General features: G+C 33.0%; 1 pseudogene; it reads left to right on the top strand.

Annotated features, from left to right (window-relative positions):
• The first annotated feature begins 1,025 nt into the window (after positions 1 to 1,025).
• On the top strand, positions 1,026 to 11,379 carry LOC133289370 (zinc finger protein 1-like; annotated as a pseudogene).
• The last annotated feature ends 8,101 nt before the right edge of the window (positions 11,380 to 19,480 follow it).

The raw sequence follows: 19,480 nt of genomic DNA, 5'->3' as shown, positions 1-19,480 counted from the left end.
GTGTATGGGAACAGTCGTTGATTCTTGCAAGTTGCCAGATGTTACAGAATGCGTGTCGTGTCGACCCATCTGCCACCCTTAAGTGGAGGTAGCTATCTTTGTTTCAAATGTATGCACCACTCACTATAATTGTAATTGTCTAGTTGATTACCTCCAAGCAATAATACAATTCGATAATAATTTTTTTAAATGTAATTATTTTTATTATTGTTTTAATATATTTTTATAGTTTTTATTTATTTATATGAAATCAATCTCAGCAAAGGACCTAGCTACACATTTTTGGATTTTATATGCAAGTATGGTACTAATTTGTAAATTATACATTACAGAAACGATGCGAAGAAAATCAAATTATTAAAAATAAATTTAGCGACAATGTGGACAACTCAATTTCCTATCATGGGTAAACTAACTATTAAACAGGACAAAGAGAGAAGAGTTTCTGACTTTCTGCGAAGATACAGCAAATCCACCAACCGGATTAAGAAAATTTAGAAAACCACACTTTTTATTAGTCCATTCTACAATACTACATTATTCTAAAATTCAAAAGCAAGCCTTTGATCTTATCTTGGATATACCCAAAAAAAGGCAGATCCTAAGTCAAGAAATGTAAAATGACAAAAGGCAACAAAAGTTAGAAAAAACATCAAAATGGTGTATGCTCTACAAAAGTTGTACATGGCTGTTCCTCATAACTTCCAATCTTTCTTTCTCTCTCTCTCTCTCTTTCTATATCTATCAAACACAACTCAACGGATGTCTTGTTTTTTAGGTTTCTTGTCATATTAAGACCTTGTAACTGTAAAATAGTGATGTCTACTTCTATACATAACACACAACATTTATTGTTTATAAATTTCCATCTTTCTTCTTGTCAAACCAAACTTTCATCAACTATATAGGAAGGAAATCTTTGCAGATTTCATCAACTATATATATATATAGCCATGTCCATTTGAAAATTTGAGCATCTTATTTCAAGAGACTCAACTCCACCTTTCTCAAAGCCGATAACTTCCATGGATACCCAAAAGGAAGATAGAAAACACCCACATGACTCAGCTCCACGTCTTCTACTGGATCTTAGTCTACCTGGTAAAGATTCGAGTGATGATTCTAAGCAAGAACTCAATCTCATCAACTGTTTCGATACAAATTTGTCCATGAATTCCATTGAACCGAGTCATGGTAATGAAATGGAGCCACGGGTTTTCGCATGCAACTACTGCCAAAGAAAGTTTTATAGCTCGCAGGCACTTGGGGGACACCAGAATGCACATAAACGTGAAAGAACTTTGGCAAAAAGAGGACACAAAGCTGGTGCTGCAGTTTCACTAGATTATAGACAGAGGTACACCAATATGGCTTCTCTGCCATTGCATGGCTCGTATAACAGGTCACTTGGAATTAAGGTGCATTCTATGATTAACAAACGCTCTTTTCATGAAACACCCTTTTTTGATTTGTCCCGTTTCCATGTCCAAAACGGATGGCAGAGGCAGTCTATGCATTCACAACTAGCAGTTGGGAATTTTCATGTTAGGTCAGAAACTGAATCATCCATAGCTGGTGGCATCCAACGGTTAGGGAAGTTTTCTCCAAAGTTGGTGGCAGAGGAATTTGGAGGCTACTGCTCGGATAGTATTATCCATTTGCAGACTAAACAACAGGAGGTGCATAAGCTTGACTTGTCCCTCAAACTCTAACTAACTGCAACCCTTCATGTCATATCCCATTTTAATTGTAGCGGTGGGAAAATAATATAAATCATTAAAAAATCTCTTACCCAATAGTTTAAGTTTTTGAGTTGAATTGGTTCTTTACGAGAGCTTTGATGTCGCGGTTCGATCCTCGTCGCCTCCATTTCTTTGTAGAATTTCTTAGCACAAGTAGTTGCCCTGATGTATCATTTATCTTTCAAGCCCAATCAATGAACTCTATTGTGAGATGACGCATTAGAAAATAATATAAACTATTAAAGAGATCATCCTCCTTTGTTTTTGTCATTGCTTTCTTGTGCTCGTGTATCTCTAGCTGCAGCAGCTGTAAATGCATTTTAGCCACTTAACAGAGTTTGTCTCTTGATATTATTCGTTTCAATTTGCGCTAATGGATTCTACCAAACTTAAAAACTTGCTTTGTAATAGTATAACCAAAGTTCAAAATAAATTAATGTGGGGGAGCTGATCTCACTCCACCAATGATATTTTAAATATATTTTGGTCAAGCTTCTACTTTGTCCCGTAATATCCTACTTTTTCATACTGTGGGAATGGTATACTCGAAGAATTAAAATATAAAGGGAAAATTTCAAATATATCGTGGTTTGCTTGTGAATTATTTACCCCTTATGTTGTTGTTTTTTTTTTTTTATGATTTATCCTCATATATTTTTTCCATCCAAGTCCCTGCTTAACAATGTTGAAGTTTCTAATCAATATGACTATTCTACCATTTTTACAAAGATACAATTCAGCAACCTTATGTCATCTTATTCCTCAAGCTTTGCAAGGGTTTTTTATCATACAAATTTCTCTTGTTTCAGACAAAATTTGTGAACTTCCTTTACATTCTCTATTTTTTCATGGAGTACCAAGGTGCAATCTCTAAACAGACAACCCTATTTATTTTACACAACTTTGTCACCATCTATTTTGACAATGAGGCAACAAGTCAAATGTTATCACAACACACATTCTTTAACACCAAAAACAAAGTATGGTCTATTATTCTGATCACCACTCAAATCCCAACAATAGGTTGATAATAAATCTCATTACCAAGCATATTTCAAACTGGATCTAGTGATTTAGGCATAATATCAAACAAGTTAAGAATAATTAAACAAGTATCACAAAATTAAATTAAGTAACAATTGGTCTCATCATCTCATTTAAAAGTTTAACAAGTAGATCCTTTCCATTGCAAGCATTGAAAGGTACAACAAGCACAATTGCATATTCATATTCATCCTACTGCTCAAGAAATAAATAGCAGAATAATTTGTTGGGTTTGTGCTCTTTTACTAAAGCCAAATGGGCTAAAAGTATGAGAAGAGCCCAAAAAACCTAAAGTTCAATGAGCTTAGGGCTAGGGTTTCTTGGAACTTTTATAAATACTATCACTTAAGTCATCAACCTCCAAGGTAAAATTGAACAGAGAGGTAAGCTCAGATATGAAAAGTGCCCACACACTTCTCCTTCCCCCTCGAGAGATAGTTTGGAAGGTCTGCCAGAACAGTAGAGATCTGTTCGTGCTATGACGCAGCAGTTCGTGAGTTCGTGCTTCACGCAAAGGATTCAAGAAGTGTGGAGCAACATCTCATATATGCGCTAACAAGAGGTAATAATAAACTATGATGATTCTATACATCCAAATCACAATGGTCTTAAACGCTTCCGCAGATGCAATTGCTCCTTCATAATTAATGACTTGAAATTTTGCACTACAAGTGATTGGGGGGTGGGGGAAGAGAAAGGGAAATGAAATTTGTGTTTCATAATTTAAAATTTTTGAAAAAGCACTTTTGTTAAAATCTCATTGCAATTATTTTTTATGTTTCTGTCACCAGTCATGTAACATTTCATAAATGTTTTCAGAATCTGGATAATGAATGAAAATTTGGTTGTCTTGTTAGAAACCCTTGCAATGCTTGAGGAACAAGATGATATAAAGGGTAGAATAGATAAATTTGACTTGGATGAAAAAATCACAAGTGTGTAAGTGATTAAAAAACAAACATAAAAAACTAAGTGATTCAAAGAAAAAATTATAGGAGAATTTTTGAACTTTTCCCAAAAATATATTACGACGTGGGTTATTGCATTTTCCCTTCGTAGCCTCACCAAGAAAAAGATATGCCATGAGGTGGTTGTCATTGATGGTAGTTATATTTGACAGTGCACTTATTGTCAACATGGGATTGTTTGGATCAAGTTATATCTGTCTCATATTACGGGGGGACAAATGTTCACACCTTGTAGCTAGAAATTTGGATGCTAGTGACAGGCGTTTTTTTTTTTTTTTTTTTTAATTCTTATGCAAGATTAATTGGTCCGCCAAATGTACACAAATTGAATGGTTGTGATTGTCTCAGTGACTCTACTTTGACCCACCAGCAGTTGGAGAAATAGACCTTCTCTATTGGGATCAAAGAAGTAGGTGAGGCAAGCCATGTCAAAGCAAGCCACACAATGACACTCAGCTCTGCTTTCACATCATTTTAAAAGAAATATATAACAATAAACTTGAATCTTGATTGGCTTGATTTCTTACCTATATGATATATTGAGGAGGACCCCACAAATTTGTAGGTCCATATCTGCTTGATGTTTACAACCTAATCTCATATTAATCATGAAACAAGTTTTGTGATGGAAATTAGGATTCAATAGTAACTGAAAAATCTAGTCATTATAACAGTTAATAATCATAGTAATCTCACACTAAGCGACAGGAGGATCTGTGATGTTTGCCGACATGGATTCTGGTATCTTCAGACATAGCATCTCGGTTGGGCTGTCAATTTTGCTTGTGGTGGCATGCCTCAGTATTCATTGCACCATTTTTTTTCATTAAAATATTAATTGAGAACCTTTACTTTTGCCTCTCGACCAAGAAAGAATCACTTTAAATGCACCAATACAAACGATTACATGAAACAAGTGGAGCTATCATTTTGCTAGGATTAGGTGAAATTTTGAAGCAAAAACTGAGTGTTGTTCATAAGTTCTTATATGATAATCAAGGTCTAGATTGTCAGTCATCTTCAATGAAACTAGGCTACGAAATTTGATTTGACATCAACATCTCAGTTAGGCTAGTGAGACTGTATATTAATTCTTTTATGTTACTAATCATTGTTTACTTTGGTACGGTTGTATGTATACCGTTTATCGCGTTAGTGGCATAACAGATTAAAGATTAATTATTTTCCTTTCAGTAAAATAAGTTATAGTCATGATCACTTGATTCACTTTATATGCGGTGAAAGACCAAGCGTATTATTCTTCTGAGTAACTTAAGTGGTGTTTGGTCGGGAGCTTTTCAGCGGATATCTATCTTTTTCAAGTATGGCTTTTAGAAACACCATGTTTGTTTCAACGTTTTTCACCAAAAACCCATCTATCCAATTTGTCTGGATCTATGAGAAACATAGATATTCGTACTGTTTAGAAACCCAATTTGAAGGTGGGATTTTTCGGAAAACCGGTTATCTGACTTTTAATGTACTGTTGATTTAATAAAGTTACCTAATTTTCCCAGTAAAGTTTTTCTCCACCAAACAACTTTTTTTTTACATTTTTTTACCTATCTCACTTTATCTATCTTTTCAATCATTTCTCTATTTATCTCATTTCCCTACTATTTCAAAAAAATTTCCTGAACCAAACGCCCCTTGTAGACAAGTACCAACTTGTATAATGCTATGTCCTTAGTTAAAACGACGCAACAAATTAAATTGTTGCATGGGTGCATTACATTTACATGTGAGTATGTGACAAATTCTGAACCATAAAACTTTAATTCTTTTTTTTTTTTGGTACATATAAAACTTTAATTCTTAATTAGACATAATTGTCAAGTGAAGACACAAATCATGTTAAAATAAATTATTTTTTTAAATAAGTAAATCGTATGCGCTATCCACTTAGAAGACAATAAGGGGAAAATTTTATTTTCATCCTTAGAAGCTTTGATGAAATTTTGATTTAGTCCTAAATAATTTTTGCATCAATTCCGTTTCTAACAATTTTAAATAATTTCAATGTAACTCTTTTGGAACGATATTTTGGTGTCTTAATTTCGTCCTTAATATAGCGACACGATTGTCTGGGGCTTCTTGATAGGAATTCAAATGTAAATGATAAAAAATGGTATATTAGGAAGGAATAGATTAAGAGCCTGTTTGGATTGCTTTCCCAAAAAAAAAAATTTATGTCTTACTTATTTTAAAAGTAGTTATTAGAAAAATTAAAACTATTTAAATTTTTTTTAAAATATTTATTTTTTGAAAAAAATATTTGGCTTTTGACTTCTATTTTTTTTTTTAAAGCTAAAAAATTTAGCTTAAAAGAAACATATTTTTAACTTTTTTTTTATGAATTTTGCTTTTTTTTTAAAAGCAAGCATATGTTGCCTTGCTAACAGTTATACAAGTGGCTCGCAAGTATATGCGACAACAAGTAATATGGGGCGTATTTGAGACCCCAATATCTTTCTGACAGGAATCTTGACTTTTTTTGCTTTGAAAATAAATTGTAATTACTCTATTGAGAACTAAAAAAAATAAAATGAAATAAAATGAAATTAAATTTAAAAACAGGCTACTATTCTAAAACTTGGTGTGAAGAAAATATTTTTGGGAATTTTTTTGTTAAAACAAAGATTCAATTGGTACAGCAAATAAAATTAATGAAAATTAATTAATGAAAGTAATTAAGAATGATTTTTATAAATTTTTAGAATAGAAAGTTTGAACTTTGATGCAAATAAAATAAGCAGTAACAAAAACAAGTTGGATTTCAATTTTCCCTTCCTTTATTTGTTATCGAGTTGCTTTAAACAAAAGAATTGTTGCTTGTTCAACAATTCTAGCTTAACAAAAATACAGATTTAAACCATTGTTTCCCAAAAACAATTTTTCCTATAAATAATAAAAAAAATTTCCTATAAATTAAACCAAAGTGTGTTAAATGATAAATATTAGTGGGTCAAAACTTGCCAATTTAACTAAAATTAAGTTAACCCAATGATATCTAGAGTCTCTTTTTAGAGTCTCAACGGTATCCAAATATACTTTTTTTGAGAAGTGCTTTTTTTTCTTTAAAACAAGTAGCTTTTAGAGAGAGAAAAGCTCATCCAAACAGACTCTAAGTGTCTGTTTGAATCTTCTTATTTTTAGCTTCTCTTTTTCATATAAGCATAAGTTAAGTTAAACAAGTTTTAAAAAAAACTCTTATATTGAAAAATTCTTTTTTTATAACGAAGAAAAAAGTCAAAAACTAAAAGCTTCTAGTAAAAGCTTTTTTTAAGCTCTTACCAATTTTTTTTGAGAATTATGTGTTTTTTTTGAAATGAAGAGCCACAAAAATAAAGAGAGAAAAAAGTTTTTCTTAAAATGTGTGCTCTTGAATAATTTTTAAACTAAATTTTTTATGTAATCACTAAACAACTTTTAGATTTTTTTAGTAAGTGGCTTCTAACTAAAAATAAATAAAAATAAGATAAATCAAATAAGTTCTAAGAATGATACATAAAAATAAAAAGACTCATAAATTCAATAGTTTAAGATTTTGAATTATGACGAAATATTAGATTTCCCGTTTGTTGTTTAGGCTCATTGATGTGTGGACAGTACTCTCCTCGATATGGACTCCCCCCAATTGATGCCCAACACTTGTTTCTTCTATCTTGAGGCAGAGTTCTAGTTGTATTGGGCCTTAACAAAGGGTTGAAGGACAAGTCGGTTGGAAGAAGAGATCTAGATTTGATCCAGAGGGTTGTCCGGCTGTTGTTATCTTAGGGAGTGGATTGTGGCTTAAAGTGTTGGGCTCACGGTCTTTGTTTTTGTGCTGGATTGGGGGGTTTAGGGCTCATGATTTTCAAGAGGAGTTTTGGATCTAGCTTGGAGCATTTATGAAGGTGTGTGTCAGGATTTGTTTGATTCTTTGCTTCTTGGTTTAGGAAATGGTCCTAACTTTGATGTACAGGTGTTTGGGAATTTTGCTATGGTTGTTTTCAAGTAATGGGTCGTTTCAGATTTTTCTGTTCTTTCTCTGCTGCTTCTGCCACCCACTCCTCTTTTCATTGTGTTATTTTATTGGGATTTGTATTTATCATTTAATATGACACAACAAATTTTCTTACACACACAATATTTTGTGCGTCTCACACTTTTTGAAGAAAAAAAAAAATTATGGCACGCAAAACAAATCTCTATAATATTACACAATAACTTTTCCTACAACATAACTCAAATAAAACCATATTTTATTTATTTTGTAAATGGTTGGCATGGGTTGCCAACTTGGCATGCCTGAGATTAAGTGAAAACAAGAAATATGAATTGAGTTGCCTAAATCAAATCCTGGCACTCGGATTATTGGAAAATTTTCAATGGACTAGGAGCGCATGCTTCTTTACCAAAAAAGGATAAAAAGTGATGACTCAAAGGAAAATAGAAAAAAAAATTGGATCCAAATGAAATAAATTTTCTCTTATATAAAAAGGGGAACCACCCAGTTGTATAGTCTCGACTCCCGAGCACTTAAAAAAATTCCGGATCAGGAGCTTTTTGTTTGTGTTCTATGAGATTGTGCTTCTTTTTTAAATATAAGGGAGAAAAATAATTGGGAGGAAATTTAAAAGAAATAAGGGAATATAAATGAAAAAAAAATGTTTTTTTTTTTTTTTTTATAAAAGACCGTAAAAAAATATTGTGTTCCGGAAGCACGTTAAAAAAATTCCCAGAATTAGATGTTTGGATTTAAATCGTCGATCGTACTGTAGAATTGTCTTGCTTTTTGCTAGGACATGTTGATCAGTTGACGTCACTCTTCCATTCAATTTTCTTACTATGAAAATATCATTAAATTAAGAGAAAAATATTGTTTCAGTTTAAAAAAATTTCAGTCATATTTACACAAAAATGATTAGATCTTATTAATTTTTTCTCTTTTATCTTTATATATATATATATATATATATATATATATATATATATAGATTTATTGTATGTCCTTTTAATTTTTTTACTCTATATACTTCTGGGCATTAATGTTTCTAAAGTTAATGTAGATAAACATTCGCTCCCAAAACGATGTCGTTTTGAGTTGAAAAATTAAAAAATTATAATGAAAAATACTATTATAACCCTGAAATAAATTATAATTACAAAAATACATTGATTTTTGCCTCAAAACGATGTAGTTTTGGGCTCACTGTATATAAGTTATCTACATTTAGTATAGAAAAAGCGAACCCACACTTCTGATAGTATACAGTTATAACATGAAAAGTTACTTTTTTTTCACTTTCCAAATCAGCTAATGTGATTGAAGAGAGAAAAAAAAAGCAATTTTTCATATTATAACTATGTAATACTAGGAGTACATAAAATAAAAAAATAAAAAAGATATAACTTACATTCTTTTAAGGGAAAATATTATCTTATGTTGTACGAGAGTATTTTTCTCTCTTACACATACATCGAATTCTGTGTTGCTTTTTTTTTCTTTTTCTTTAAGTGAGTAGGTCTCACTCATGACTATCTCTATGACATAAGAGAGCTTCTCTTATGTCACATGAGATTAATAAAGCCCTTCTTTTAAAGCACAAATAACTTTTCATATATATGGCTTTACTTCTCTCATGTAGTATGAGAGAAGTTATCTTATGTTATGAGATAAACAAAGTGTGGCCCACCAATTTAAAAACAAAAAACAAAAAAGAAGAAAAAAAAAAGCACATTTTTTTTATGTGAGTGTAATATGAGAGATGAATCTCATGTAACATAAGAGTATAGTTTCTCATATATATACAGGGTTCGCTTTTTCTGCAGTTACTGCATATAAGTTATCTGCAGTAAGCCCAATACGACGTCGTTTTGGGCAGCAATCATGGTGTTTTTGTAATTTTAATTTATTTCAGGATTATTGTAGTCTTTATAATTACAATTTTCTAATCTTTCAATCTCAAAACGACGTCGTTTTAGAAGTAAATTCAGATAACTTGTCTGCATTAACTGTAAAAATATTTTTCTGATATATATAGATGACCTATTTTTTCTTTAATATCTTTTTTCTTCACCTAACCCCACATAAATACCATATATTTATGGGATTTGCATTCATCATGCAACATGACAAAAAAAAAAGTTGTCTACACACAACAATTTTTGGGGCCTGCATTTTATGAAGAAAAAAAAAAATTGCAACACGAAAAACGAATCTCTATAACATAATAGAGTCATTTTTCCTACAACATAACTTTTATAAAATCCTATATTTATAGGGAAAAATGTTTATCTTTTTAAATGACACAACTTACATTATTTTACTCTCACAAAGAGTTGGAACCCATACTTTTATTTTTTTGTCAACTCTCTTTCTTTCTTTATTTATCTCTTTCTCTCTTCTAAAATGATACAATTTTACATCTTTTAAACTGATAGACACTTTATCCATATTTATAGATTCAAATGATGCCAACAAATTTTGGATCATTGGTCGATTCTTCTTTCTTTTATACATAAAGTCGTAAAGAGAAGTAGTAGCCTTGCCCCTGCATTTCTCGATCCCTGTGTCCATCATCTTTCAATGATAAAGTGACAAGTTTATATTTTGCGCCATCTGATTCTTTAAGTATAGAAAAACAGTAAGGGAGTATTTCGCTGAGGAGAAATTTTTTAAATATTAGGAAAATATAATTGATAGGGGAATGATTGGAAAATGAGTTTGGTAGGAAAATGTAAAAAAAGTTGTTTGGTTGATCAAAGTTTTACCAGGGAAATTGAGTTAAATTTTCTAAGTCTTTGTTTGGTTGAAGATAAAATAAAGATGAAAAAGTGGATTGAAATGACAAAATTAACTCTTACACTTTATGGAATTTTTTGGTTTAGTGTACGGAATTTTTTCTTTGGCACTTTAGATTAGGGGTATTTTGGTTCAATGCATGTTGTCTTTTTTTTCATTTACCCATCTAATTACAAATACCACCATCCAAGTGATCTTTTCAAATAGTGATTTATTCCCCATTTTACACACATGCTTGAAATGCTAGGGAAATGTGTTAGATGAGGAAGTATTTCAAAAACCTTTGCCAAACATGGACATCCAAATTTACCAAAATGAGATGTATGGGGAAATAAAAATATAACTTGAACCAAACACCCCTAAGAGTTTGAGAAAATAATAATTTTAAGACTTTTGTTCAAAAAAATTACGTTAAAGTTAATTAGATAAATTATTTTAAACTAATATAATCAAACGTGTCATTGATATTGACGAGATTAGTCCTGTCAATGATTCTCATGCCATGTTAGTGTCACATAGAAAGTCTCATTATCATAAAATTTTGAAAGACCATAATTTTTTATTCGGGTATCCAAATCAGATATTTTTTTATTTCATGTAATTTTTTGAGATTTACGCAATCACGCCTCATTTGACATATTTTATCTCCCATAAACATAATTCGAATTTGTAACAATGATATTATTTCGGAAAGAACTCAGAATCTTCTGGATTTAAATGATCTTATAATTGTGGAACTATTGTTGCAAATTCAAATTATGTTTGTGGGAGATAAAATATGTCAATTGAGGTGTTATTGCATAGATCTCGAAAAGTTATGTGAAATAAAAAAAAATTATCTGATTTGGATACCCGAATCAAAAGTTATAGCATTCTGAAGTTTTAGGGTAACAAGACTGCTTTCGTGGCGCTGACATGACACGAGTTCCGTCAATATCATTGACGGGACTAGTCCGGTCAATATAGTGACGTGTTTGATTGATTACATTGGTTTGAAAAAACTTATCCAATGAACATTAATTGAATAATTCTTTTGTTCAAAGATTATAGAACGGTGCTTTAGCCGTAAGAATTTACAACCTATTAGAATCTCTGAAGCAGTTCGGGTTTGTATATGTTTGTCAAAAAATGAAAATAATATATGGTGATTTAGCAGTTAGCATCCCTTTTAAGATCTTCAAACGAAAATAACCGCCATCACGTCATCGCCACTGTCACCAACCACCACCGCCATCGCCGCAGACAGTGCTATCACCATCACCATCACCACCATGCCATCGCCATTGCCATCTCCGCCACGCCACCATCGCTGTAGCCCATGTCGTCACCACCACCACCATGTTACTACTACCATGCACTCGTCCGTGAGGGAGCGTCCGGCCACCTTTTTGGGTGGTTCCGGCGGCGGTGCACTCGTCTCTACGTGGCGGTCCTTCCCCTGGAGTTTCAGCCTGATTTGACTTCGGGTGACGGCGCGGCAGACCTGACGGCTAGGGTTCCTCTTTCGCGTCCTAGGGTTTCTCGCCAAAAGATTGGGTCTTTGGGCTATTGGGCCCATGAAACCCTAAAGGGGCTTGAGACAGATACTATGGGCTAGGCGAAAGTCGAATTCCAAAGTTGTATTATTTAATTTAATTTTATTTTCTTTAAAATAGGAAGGCCATGGATTAAAGTAATTATGATTTATTATTTTTTTTTTTTGATAACAATTATGATTTATTATTTAATGCTTTTATTGATTGGTATAAATTATATGATTGATAACATGCTTTATTGCGATAACATGCCATATAGAATAGGTGGTGCCATATTGTTGCATAACTTGTATGATTGCATGAGCATAATAGCTATTATGTCTTCAGCGACTAGTATGATAGTTATTATGGGATTATTTTGATTTTAAATCATCCTAAGAAATTAATTAATAATTATTATGATTTTTATTAAAAATCTAGATTAATAATTTAATTAATTAATTTTGGATAATTAACATCAAGACAAATAATCGTTATGGAAATTATTTTGATTTCAAATTATCCTCATAAATGATAATTATTATGATTGTTGCAATCTAGATTAATAATTAAGTCAGCTATTTGGATGATTTAAATCTAGAAAAATAATTAGAGAAAATTTCCTAAGAGAATTCTTTTATTTTGCAAGTAATTTGTGGGTTTTCTGAAATGGTCATGGAATAACACACGCTGCATACAACATTCATGTATCATGATTGTTTGTAGCACACGCTGACGTAAAGTGACCGGATTTCAGGACCTTAATGCTTTCAAAATTATGTTAAGCTTAGTGCACGTTTATCGGCGCTCTTACTTATATAGTTTTTGAAATCAAACAAAGGATACTCTCAATTAAATAATTCTTGGAAATTAGAAAATGTTGCTTATGTTGAATGGAAGGAAATTTAAATTAAGAGATTAATTTAACCTTCAAGCGCATTATAGGACCATTAATAAAATAATCATGTGAAGTCCCATCGAATAAGCATGATTGGATTTTATTAGATTGGACTTAAATATCTATGGGAGGAGATTTAAATTAAGAAATTAATTTAACCTCCAGGCGCATTGTGGGCCTATCAATAAAATAATTATGTGAGGCCCCAACGGATAAGCATGATTGGATTTTATTGGGCCTTAATAATTTCAAAAGTTTAATAAAGTATTGTACGGCTCATCGTCGATAATACTAAGTTATTAAAGATAATTTTGAAATTAAACAATGAATTCGACCGGGCTTATGAAAATTCTCAAACAAAAATGTTGAATGGGTGAAGGTTTTAAAAATTAATTAATTTTAAAACCTGCGGGCTCCATTTGTGGGTTTATTAGTGAAATGGTTATCGCTGAAGCCCCATCGGATAAGGATAATCAGATTTCACTAGATTAAATCTTAATAATTTCAAAATTTTAGTAAAGTATTGTACGGCCCATCGTCGGCAATGCTTAGACACTAAGGATAATTTTGAAATTAAACAATGGTTAATTACATTCAACTTTGGTAAAATTGTTAACCCTCCCATCGAGGCTCTGGCAATGGCACTGAAGGCCCAAATAACAATTTTGATTTTTACAAGTGACTTGCCCATCGTAAGCCTTGTAAAGATAAACTGAAGGATTGTTAACAATAAATAAGAGTAGTTATGAGAATCTACTCGCACTTCGTTTGTTTATTGCATTATTTGTTTGTAATTGTGTGCTTTATATGTTTTTCAGAAAATATCTTAGAAATGATTTTGAGTCGAAAACCTCTAGATGGTACCAACTATGAATAAGTGAAAGCAAATCTTTGATATTGTTCTAAAACATGGAAGCTAAAATTTGTCCTGACAATGCGAGGGCCATAGCAACCTGCAGAGAATGCGTCTAAGGAAACTAAGATGCATTTCTCATATTGGGAAATGGCAGATATGATAGTTCGCTGCTATATTATTGTCAGTCTTTCCAAATACTTGTAGAAGCAAGTGTACATGATTAAGAGTGGAGTAGAAATGCTTCAGACTCTTAATGACATGTTTGCTGCGTCTAGCAACTCTGCTAGACAGAATGCAGTCGGTGCAGGTTTTGCTAAGAGTCTTGTTAAATCCAAAGGGAAACCCAAGGGTGGTAACAAGAACAAAATGACTTGGCTATCAGTTGTCGAACAAGTTGCTATGAAGAAGCCGCAAGACAAGTTCTTCAAGTGCAGACTAAAGGGACACTGAAAGAAAAATTGCCCAGAGGTGATGAAAAGAACCAGACATGGGCATATCAAGGCCTGATCAGTGAATGAATTATTGATTCAGGAATCACTGATTATGTTTGTTACTCTTTGTAGTAGTTCAAACATGGCATACCTGTCAGCAATGGACATAGATATTTTAAGCTTGAAAATGGAAACTTGTGTCTGCATTTGCAGTAGGACAAGTTATTTATACGACTATGGTTTTGAGTGAGTGTTTATTTGTTCCGGATTTCAAGAGGAATTCAATTTTTGTTAGTTGTATTAGTTAAAACATGGTTTGACAATGCAATTGATTCCTCAGTTACATTTTGAAGTTCATCTTCGTCTTGTTTTGTTCTGGTACATTGTTTAAATAGTCTTTATTACCTATGTCTTATACCCTTTTTAAATTTGTTATGTTGAATGGAAAGGATGATGAACAAGAACTTTCACCAAAGAAATAAAAGTTTCAAATGAAACATAACTTTGGCCTTTGTGATTGAGTCATATTATCTCAAGTAGGAAACATATTTTAGTTAAAAGAGGGACTGAAAGATCAATAATCTTTTAACTAACAGCTACATGTTAGTCCTATTTGGAAGATAAAGTGGCGAAGCAATCCTACAAGGGCCAAAAAGGTTTGCGTAACTATTCAACTGGAACTGGTACATACTAAAGTATGTGGACCACTTAGCGTTCAGACCATAAGAGGTGATGAGTACTTCATTATATGAATGTTTACTCTGGATTGGGACAGATGAACCAAGTGCGCTATAAGTCTAAAGCTTCTGGAAATTTTTCAAGAGGTTTAGTCTGAGGCAGAAAAACATGTAGGTGTTCAAATCAAAAACACTTTGGTCTGACTAAAGTGTTGGCTACCTATCTGGTAAGTTCAGGTCTTACCTGATTTAAGAGGGGATAGTTTTTGTAACTGTCAACTCTAAGAACGCATTAGTTGAATGAAGTTGCAGTATGCAAAAATCAAATATTTCTAGACTTGGTGAAGATCATGTTCAGTTATTCATCTTTGTCAATGTTGTTCAAGGGAGATGCCTAAGAGAAGAAAATGTACCTTCTTAACTTGATTCCGTCAAAGTTTGTTGTAAAGACACCTAAAGAATTATGGAAAGGGTGCAAGCCCAGATCAAACCATATTCAGATTTAGGGTGCTATGGCACACGTCCTACAACAGCAGTCAAATGAGATGGAATCTTGTATAGAAGAGTGCATATCTTTTGGCTACCCTAAGAGAACTAGGGATGATTTCTTATTTAGTCTTAAGGACAAGATAATCTAAGTGAGCACTCACATGATTTTCTTAAAGGAGGACTAGATAAGAAATTATAAGCTCTGAAGTTAGGTTATTCTTGATGAGATTTATCTCAGATCAAGAATTTCCAGAATCTCTAGAAGCTTCATCCACTGTTCCCTTGATTGTTCAAGAGGGGATAGATATATCTCTAAGTGAACAAACAAGAGAACCATGATTGGAAATTTAACATGATAATATATAAGTGAAACTAGTAGAAATATTAGTATCACATGTAAAGGAACAATATCAAGGATAACCGGATCCTCAAGAAATTGAAGATCCATCATTTGACCCACTCTTTGTTTTACCTATAAATACACAAGGTCTAGTGCAGTACATTCGTAGTGGGAGAGAACCTTGTTAACTCTCAAGTTGTTTCTTGTTGAGTGACATTGATCCTACTAGTTACGATAATGCACTAGAAGATGTTGTTGATCAAGTGTTGCTCAGGCTATGAACAATGAGATGAAATACTTGTATTTCAACTCCGTTCGGTCTTAGTAAAGACACCAAGAGGGGTAAAACCCACAAGGTGCATGTGGACATAAAAGACAAAGAGAGGATGGACAGAAAGGTGAAAACCTTCAAAGCTAGCTTGGAGGCATTTTTTGCCAGACGCCATGCTTGAGTCTATCCAGATTCTCTTAGTTACTATAAGTCTCAATTATGAGATTTCATTTTGGGAGTTGGATGTCAGGATATCTACATACAACAACCAAAAGGGTTTGTAGCAAATGGGTAGAAACACATGGTATGCAAGTTGTGAAAGTCTATTTCATAGACTTAAGCAAGCATCCAGGTCTTGAAACATCAGTTTTGATCAGGTTATCAAAATTTTGATTTTGAGAGAACCTTGATGAATGATGTGTATTTGTATGTAAAGGATACAACGGAAGACAGTAGCTTTTCTAGTACTTTATGTAGATGATATGCTCCTTATTAGAAACAATGTCGAGGTAATATCAAGCATAAAGAGTTGGCTAAGTTAGTGTTTTGGTATGGAAGTACTGGGGAAGCCAATTATATTCTTGGTATAAAACTCTTATGAGACCGGAAGAATAAGTTGTTGGCATCACCTCAGGCTACTTACATTGACAAAACCCAAAATTCAACATGAGAATTCTAAGAGAAGAATTATAATTCTCAGATGTGGAATTCATCTTCCTAAGGAGTGACCAAAGACTTCTAAGAAGGAAGAATGCATGAGCAAGATATCTTATGCTTTGGAAAAGGAAGACTCACGCATATCATGTTGGGCGTTAAACCAGACATCTGTCACGTAGTGGGAGTAGTGAGATAGTACCATTTTGAACCTAGAGGAATACTAGATTATTGTTAAGCATGTACTCAAGTATCTTTGGAGAACGAGAGATTATATGCTGGTATATTCTAGTGGGAGTCTTGAAAAGTTGAGTTTTCAAAAATTCAGTTATTTTAAGTGGATATTGACTCAAGAAAATCAACCTCGAGCTATAAGTTTTTACTAAACTCAGATAGCATTAAAGGTGGATCTTGCAGACCCAGTTACTAAGAGTTTGCCTGAACTTGTGTTCGAGAGGCATGTTACTTCTTTGGGTCTTAGGAGGATCCCAGACTTGCAATAAGCAAGTGAGAGTTATTGGTTTCATTGTGCTCTTGGAGTAAGACGATGAAACAATAAATAATTTTCTGAATTTCATAAATAAGGTTTTATTTATTTATTTTGCGCACTATTTACAAACATAAAGGTCCGGATCAAATTGTGGAGTATATGATCATATGGATACGTTCATGGAGGACATGATCATAGGTTCTCACAGTTGATGAATGGAGTCACAGCCGTTAAATAAAGTTGGGCACTTTATTCAGGCTGCAATATTTTATGAAATGATTTTGTTCGAATCATTGTAAAATATTGGTGTGAATTAACATTCACATTGAAAGGATCAAGGAGAAATTTGATTAAGGTTATTTTTCTGTCATAAGGTATCAAATCTCCAGTTAACTATAGTTATGTGATTGCTCTTAATCCTGAGTTTATTATAAATAGGTAATCAAATAGTTTTCATTCTTTGATTTACCAACGGGTGAGGTCCGATCTTTTGACGGCCAATAACTCGGTGTTTTGGGAGTGAGATTATTTGATTATCAGTATTTATGAGATAAACAACAAGGAATTTATAGGAAATGTCCCCTTGATATATTTCGGTACATGGATATTAAAGACACTGGCCAGTGCATGTAATCCATTAGAGAAATTATCAAAGTCAAGGGAATAAATAATTTTGATTGGGTTACAGAAAACTAATCAATGAATTATAGACATTCTATAAAGGGGCGATGCATATTCATGTTATAAAGGTCATTAATCTTGGAGTTCACGTTCGGGCTTTTAGTGGAGTAGCGCCGAATTAGATAATCTTTCAAAGATTATCAGGAGCCTTGATCAATGACAAATGGTAGGTCCCCAGGCTAGCTCGAGACAAGGGATGGGGTATATTATCAGATGATGATAGCTTATGGGCTACATGGCCTTGGGTTTACGAACTCAAGTTTGTATCTTAAAGAGCAAGTGGGAGATTGTTGGATATATGCTCTTTTGGTCACTAAAGTCCTATTGAGCTTCAGTGACACTTGAGCCCATAACGCTTAGGGTTGAGTTATGTCTAAGACCTAAGCGTATATATTCATAGTTTTCTCCTCTTGTGCCTCCAAGGTGAACAGATCATCATAAACAAACCAAAGAGGCAGAGGTTCATCATCTGAACGAGTGCCCACACACTTCCCCTTCCTCCTCGAGAGATAGTTTGGAAGATCTGCCACAGTCCAACTTCAAGGAGGTTGTTCGTGCTGCGGCGCTGAGGTGAGCTGTTCGTGAAGAGGAATCCTACAAGGGAAGATTCTACACGAGACCTGCGCACCGAGAGGTAATTGTGAAACAAGGATGATTCAGTAAGCATACCAATGTACTAGGTCTTAAACCGCTTCCGCATAAATCTAAGATTTCCTACAGTCATCACCATCACCATTGTCGCAGCCACTACCGTCACTACCACCACCACCATCACTACCATCATCACGCCACCATTATCACCACTGCCACCACTACCACAATATATGGAAAGGAAATTAATGATCCAGAAAAAAATTATGCTTATAGGAATTATTTTTTATTATATTATTCGTTGTGTTATCAAACGCAATTCTCATTCTCAAAATAAAAATAGAATGTTTTCAAACACATTTTTTTTCACACCCTTAATATCTTGAAATTACTTTTTTAGGTTCCCTCCCATTATATTGTAAGATCGAATCCCAAGTTTTAAGGGAAAGTTTAAGTTTCGTCAAATGTTTGTCCTCTAGAAGTCCATGATTCAGAATCTTGCCTTCAAAATCTTCTACAGGCCTTTCTAATGCGTTCATGGACAGATGAGAACCTCTCTCTCTCACTCTCTTTTTAATATGTTATCTTTTGAGTAGGTGTGAAGAAAGCTCATTGAAAATCATCGCTCGCTGTGTATGATTTATATACATGATTCTAAAAGCACGCGTAATCTTTATCTTTTCGCTTGGTTGCTGTTGCTGCACTCAAACTACTTTTTGGCCATCTAGATTCTAGAACTAGCTAGGAGTGAAAAATAAAATAATGATAAAAAGGTTAAAAACTATTCAGATGTTTTTTTAATAAACCCCAAGGTAAGGTAAGTAATAAGATCACCGCGTTGATAGCAAAGAAAAGAATTAGTTAAGGAGACATGAAACAACTCAAAGCCCCAAGGAGAAATTAGTTTATATAATTTATTGAAAAATGACTATCATGATTCATGATAATTTGATATGCTTGAGAATTCGATTTGATTTTTCATATTACAAAAACTACTCGATTCTATATACTATCATAATAAATTTCATTGAATATTTCATAAATTCA

Source organism: Gastrolobium bilobum, unplaced genomic scaffold (genome assembly GCF_033153095.1).
Source record: "Gastrolobium bilobum isolate Gb01-03AN ecotype WA unplaced genomic scaffold, APGP_CSIRO_Gbil_v1 utg41073, whole genome shotgun sequence".
In the NCBI taxonomy this organism is placed as follows: Eukaryota; Viridiplantae; Streptophyta; class Magnoliopsida; order Fabales; family Fabaceae; genus Gastrolobium; species Gastrolobium bilobum.
The sequence above is the reverse complement of the archived record's forward strand: the minus strand, read 5'-3'. Positions and strand labels throughout refer to the sequence as shown.